This window comes from Diabrotica virgifera, chromosome 2, assembly GCF_917563875.1.
Source record: "Diabrotica virgifera virgifera chromosome 2, PGI_DIABVI_V3a".
In the NCBI taxonomy this organism is placed as follows: Eukaryota; Metazoa; Arthropoda; class Insecta; order Coleoptera; family Chrysomelidae; genus Diabrotica; species Diabrotica virgifera.
Window position 1 is genome coordinate 120,215,163 of NC_065444.1, and position 7,022 is coordinate 120,222,184.

Here is a 7,022-nt window from a genome sequence, read left to right on the forward strand (position 1 = left end):
GAGATACAACCGGTCAAAGTTAACCAGAATTTACGGCAAAGATATAAACAATAGGATCATAATTTTTAAACCGTCACCTTTTTATTTTTGTCCTCTTTCTCTACACCAATTTTCATATCCTTAAAATACTCATAACATATATTATTATAATAAAAACTATCGATAATACTTGTGAAAATTGCCAAGAATTGCAAAATTACAATCAAAAATTTGGTTGGAGAAAATGTAACCCTCAAAGTTCAAAATCGGTATACGTTAAAAAAATTGATTTTCTCGGCTTCACATGGAGCAATTTCCTGCATTCTTTTTTTGTTCCCAAGTAACTCGAGTAGAGCCATCGAACTAACGCATTACTAAATGTCAAACTTGCTTTTGTTTTGTTATAATAAATTTATTTATTTATTATAACACTAAATTTTAATTTGTTTAAATAAAAATTGTTTAAATAAGTATACAGCTTTCAAATGAGAATATTTATGTTTTTAACTTTAAAAGTTACACTTGTAGTAATTTTCTCTAAAAAAAGCCTACAACTGGAAACGTATGTAGTTTTCTGTTCTTATAAATAAATTAACCTATTATAACAAAACAAAAGCAAGTTTGACATTTAATAATGCGTTAGTTCGATGGCTCTACTCGAGTTATTAGGGAACAAAAAAATAATGAAGAAAATTGCTCCATAGGAAGCCGAGAAAATGCATTTTTTTAACGTATACCGATTTTGAACTTTGATGGTTACATTTTCTCCAACCTAATTTTTGATTGGAATTTTGCTATTTTTGGCAATTTTCACACGTATTATCGATAGTTTTTATTATAATAATATATGTTATGAGCATTTTAAAGATATGAAAATTGGGGTAGAGAAAGAGGACAAAAATAAAAAGGGGATGGTTTGAAATTAAAATCCTATTGTTTATATCTTTGCCGTAAATTCCGGTCAACTTTGACCGGTTGTATCTCAGGAACCACTCGTCATAATTAAACGTTTTTTCTTTTAGAAGAAGCGTCCGGCCACTATTTTTCGAATACCGTTCTCAGAATTTAATTTAGTTTAATATTTTTCCAGATATTCTATTTGTTTATAAGCCAAAAAATTGTTTATAATTTTAAAATATTCCTGAGGCTGCTTAAATATTCTAGTTTCAATTCTGTAAAGTACATTAGATAGGTATTGTGTCTTTTTATAAAAAAATCATGGTTATTCTTATGCACCCTAATTATTGTCGTTATTATAGCGACCGTAAATTTTTAATTAACAATTCAATTGTTGCTAAACTGTTCATTCAATTTCTATCGACTTCTGGAATTATAATCTATACAAAAAGGGCTTTTACATTACCAAGCCAAAGTGCTTTTACATTGATTAACAATAATTACTTATCTAAAATTTTAGTTGAAAATTAAAGATTTTGTTGGAAAAACCCGCTTTTTCCGGGGAAGTTTTCGTCGCAGTGAATCGAGAAAAACACGTCTCTATGCAGAATTTAATTGCGGCGAATTTTTATTTGAGTGTTTTTGGTGTAAAGTTAAAATCTTTAGAGTTATAGAGCAAAAATTGAAAAAAACACGATTTTCGGGCGCCATTTTGTTTATAAAAAAAGTAGCACACTATCTGCGGACTTTGCATACCTATATTATTAATACATACAATAATAAGATTCGATTCCAGCAATAAAATTGCTGGTAAATAACTTTTCCTTGTATTTTGCGAATTAGCCCAGAGTATAAAGGAAACAACACAAGCAATCCACCTACACCCAAAAAAGGACTCAAGGTTGACAACACTACCCTATGTAAAGAGCTTATCTTCTTCTTCTTGTCTTTTTTCCTTATGTCTATTATGGCGTCGGATTATGGTCCGTTCTTTCATCCATTTTTCCACGCTTTTCTATTTTTGGCTAGGCGTTTCATTTCTTCTTTCGTTTTCCCTCGTGCATTTCCTATGTCCTCTATTTGATCCCTCCAATTCTTTCGGGGACGCCCTCTTCTCCTTTTTGTCGTGTTTCCATTTCCAGAATTTTCCTGGGTATCCTTTCTGGTTTCATTCTTATCACATAAAGAACTTATCAGAAAAATTAAAAGGATAGGAAATAAGTACCACACAATAACAACATTTAAAACAACCAACACACTCAGATCTATCCTGTCCAAAATCAAACCGAACAACACACAGGAGAGGTAAAAGAACTGCATCTACAAAATACCCTGCGAATGCAACAATTTCTACGTGGAAGAAATTGCAAGACCACTAAGCGTCAGAATTAACGAACATGAAACATACATCAAAAACAGGGATTTCGACAAATCACAGATATGCAAACATGCCTGGGATAATGAACACAGTCCATAGTGGAAATATCCATGAATAATCATGAAGGAAACAAACATGATAAAGAGACAAATCAAACAAGCAGCCCTTATCCAATTAAATAAAGAAAAATTAGTACCAAATCCATCAGTAGAATGCAGAAGACTTTGTTTGCCCCTACTTAAAGAAGAAGTGAAGAACAAAAACTTACCAACAACAGAGGATAGGAAAATGTGAAACACATATCTATCCTACACGACACATATGCAACACGCAATACATAAAAACATAATTTACAACTTTTTTACTCACTTCTTCTTTCTTCTTCTTCGTGCGACTGTTTCAGTTGTTGTTGACTGTACATTGTCTTTCCGCCTTTTCAGCGGCCTTTCAACGGGTCTTCTGCTATATGGCTTGTTGTTTTGGCCGCATATGAAATGCCTCCCGAAAGAGGGTTTCTTACCTGTCGCTAAAATGGTCACATACGAATTGACTCCCAAGCATTAAATAAATTACCTGCTTCTACTCTTTATGTGATGATGAGACGTTGCCACATCTTCGTCCCTTTGTAAGTTTTTGGCAAAATTGGTATTTTGTTATTTAATTTATTTTAGTTTCAACCTTTATGTATTAAACATTATTGACACTAGGCGGTATTTATAAATTTCAACTAACTTATACATATGCAATTAGTTTTATAACCATTATAATATATTTTATAATAACCATTATTTTTGGTTAGTAATAAGTTAACAAAAAATACAAAAACATAATAAGTATTTTATCGATTTATTAAAAATAACATCACAAAAAACTTATTTGGAAAATATTACAATGTGTATAGAAATATAAAATTACAAAATATTTCTCCTAAATTTATATGATACTACTTTGACAAATTCTAATCTACTTATTTTACATTCTCTTAATTCTAAAAATTGTTCATTTAGAAAATTTATTTTTGCTGTACTTTCCGCAACAATTGTTTTTTGGGTCGAAACAGAATTCATTTTAATGTAGGTATTTATTTGAAATTGTAAAATTATATCAATAAAATTAATAATGTTAGGATGAGGGCAGTAGAAAGAAGAATCATACTTGGAATGAAAACTTTCGCATAGGTTTGTGGTTCTTTGTAAGGATGAATAGTGTTCATCCCAAACTTCATCCCTTTTTCACATCCTTGTGTTTTCACAAAGGCTTTGCAGATTTTTTTTTGTACATGTCCACCGTTTTACAGTATCTTTGGCCATCATTTTTTGAAAACCGAATGTAAAACCATCAATTGATAGTAAAGGTTTGCCCTTTTGACTGACACTTATCGTTGATTCCATTATTTTGGATGTTATGACAAACACAATTTGATCTTGAAATCAACGAACTGACAAGTTTGAAATGACTGATGCAGGAATTAATAAACTTTCAAAAATTTAAAAAACATTTATGCCTGGTTGCACCAACAAATCTTAAGTTCTAGCTTAGCCCAGCTCTGCTTCTAGATAGGGCCGCTTTAAGTCTAACTTATTTTGCACCATAATTTTCGATTTTTATCGATCCAATCTACGTGGCAATCCATTGTGACAAGCTGAAAATTAATCTCAGACTCAATGGTGTAACGCTTATATTTTGTAAGCTGAGCTTAAATCACGTTTTAAGCTTAAGATTTGTTGGTGCAACCAAGCATTAGCCCATTAGCACAATTTACAAAAGAAAATATAAAGAAGAGATTAGAATCGGAATTGGAATTACCCAGAGAATATAAACAAACAAAAAGATTAAGGTAACAGTAGCTATTTATGGAATTATAAAATGGAATTATAAATATGGAAGAGATTAGAATCGGAATTGGAATTTCCCAGAAAAGCTGGATATTAGATTGCCGGGTAACAACTTTCTTTTCTAAAAAGAAATATGTCGTACTGTGAAATATTTACGTGAAACAAATTTTATGTACACTGCATTAAGAATTAGAAAAATCAAAAAATAGATAGATACTACCTATTTAAATTATGTTTTGGCAACATTGTGTCATTATACACAGATTAAATAGACAAAATATCAGCATAAATGATTAACGAAACGGAGGAATTTCGATTGTACCTGGGAGGCATTTCATGTATGAAAATATTTACCTGAAAAATTGGGAGGCATTTCGATAACGCCGGTTGTTTTTATAGACGTTCGCTAATCTATCTGGTTCCATTCGGTTTACATGTTCGTTCCAGTTTTTCTTTCTTGTTTTTATCCATCTGTTGATATTTTGAATTTTGCATCATTCTCGTATACTTCTGTTGCTTTGTATGTCTCTTATGATATGCCCGCTATTGATCTGAATCCTTTCATTTCGATATTGTTGATTTGTTGTTTCGTCTTTCTTGTATCGGTCCTTGTCTCCGCTGCATATTTTAGAATAGGTCTTACTGTTGTTGTCTTGTATATTTTTGTTTTGCTTTCCGTGGTCAGATATTTGTTTCTCCATATGGTTTCTCGGAGACAACTACTTACTCTTGCTGCTTTTGTTGCTTGTGTTGTGGTCTCTGTTCTTATATGCCTGTCACTGGTGATCTCTACTCCTAGGTAATTGAATTTCAACATAATCGTCAATAACAACAATTGGCGGTTATACACGCCTTTTCAAAACATTTTTCTCTTAAATTTCTTTTGATAACGATTTCCCGAGTGGAAATCGAAAAGTCAAGTATTTTTAGGTAAAATATGTAATTATAATTACAATCTAACTGTGGCTAATCCCATATAAACATAATATTTAAGTATCATTTTTGATTGTAACACAGTAGATCAGTAGATACTATAATATATCAAATACATCATTACTTTTTTCATTAACTATAATTACACAAAATAAATAAAAACCTTTATAAAACTTAACATTGATTGACGGATGACTCTTACCTTTTTTTAAAACTTCGTATTTTTAACGTGAGTAAAAGAGCAAAACACTAAGCAATAAATCTAAATTAGCCAGAAATTTTATTGAACAAACCAAACACATATTACATTCATTCATCAATTTCACGAGCAAGTTACTGCTATGCGTTTTTTTAATTTTTTTTCTGGCGGTTGTCTAGAATGCAACTTGCGCATGCCATACAGTCAATCCCAGAAAGCCGTCACACAAATTGCACACAAAACATTTCTCTGCTATTGAAAAGCTAGATGCAAGTGCCTTGGTTGAGACAGTTATGTGATGTTACCCCAAAAATTCCACTAAACGTTATAATATACAAACGAAACAGGTCCAAAATTACAGCAACTGAAATGGAGTTCATGAGAAGAAGCTGAAGAAATCGCATTAAAAATGGGGAGATGAAACGAAGAATGTCACTAGGACAAGACGTCCTCAGCTACACCGAAGAAAAACATTCAATTTGGTATGGACATGTGAGAAGAGCAGCTCGTACAAGATGGATATCCAAGATTTTGGATTGGAGCCCAATAGGAAATAGAAGAAGAGGTAGACTGGAGGAATGAAGTGGACGAGGCCATGGAAAGACGAGACCTTAGAGATGGAGAATGGCAGAACAGAAACTACTGGAGACGTTGGTTGAAAGAAGGAAGGCTGTAAAAATCCTCACATAGATAGATAGTTATAATATATATTGATGTGATCTTGATTATCTAGTGGAGTTTATTGGGGACAAAAGTATTGAAGGTGATCGTAAGTACTTACTTGATAAGGTGATTGAAGACCAAGGGTATGAACGTTATGTTCAGAATGAACGTGTTAAGAATTTGCATGGAGATATCTCACAGCAAGCTAGCAGTGCAACAAAAGGCTCAAAATTAAAGGGCAGGTTATTGAATGCTGCAGGAGTTAGGTTAATGAATGAATGCAGTCAGGGCAGGTTAATGAATGCTGCACAATATGAGATAATATTCTTATATGTCATTTAATTTAATCAATGCATTAATAATAATCTAATTAATTTACCAGATCACATATCAATATGTTTTCAATCTCAGGGCTTTTTATAAAATTAATTACTTACTTACGTGGCTTCTCAGTATTTCTCAATGGTTCCTAATCGGGATAGGAAAGAAAAGAGTAAAATAATACACACATATGGGTTACAATTATAATCAAAATATTGTTTATTTTATTTAAATGGCAATCACTGCTTAATATGTGCTAGATCTTATTATTCTTAAACATAACATTTACAAATGGGAATCTTATTTCCTTTTGGTTTCCAATTGAAAGTTTTTATTAACCTTTAACTATTAGGATTTATTAGCAACAATTCTATTTAAGTTTGATGAAGCTTTTCTGATATTATTGATTATGTTCTTCAATTTATAATGTGGTATTTAATACGAAAAACCCATACATTCATGTCCAAACAAATGAGACTGACCTTTTTCTGGTGAACTGAGAATGTCTTCACACAAGACCCGTTTCCTGCTATCCTTGGCTGCGATCAAAACCTCGTCCTGGCTTTCAGTAATGTTCTCCTTTGAAGATTAGCTCGTATAGCTCTCGTTCCTGCTTCTGTCGTGATGCTGTGTTCTACCTTTATCGAAACTGCAATCAGCTACCGGGACACTCTTGGCTCAAGGAGGTTCTTTACTCTCAACCTGGCCTACCTCTCGTTCCACGATAGATCTCCACACTCACGTAACTACACCGGCTTTCTCCCTCTCCGTACACTACCGTCTACTACTCGGACTTCACTTCTCGACAGCTCAAAAC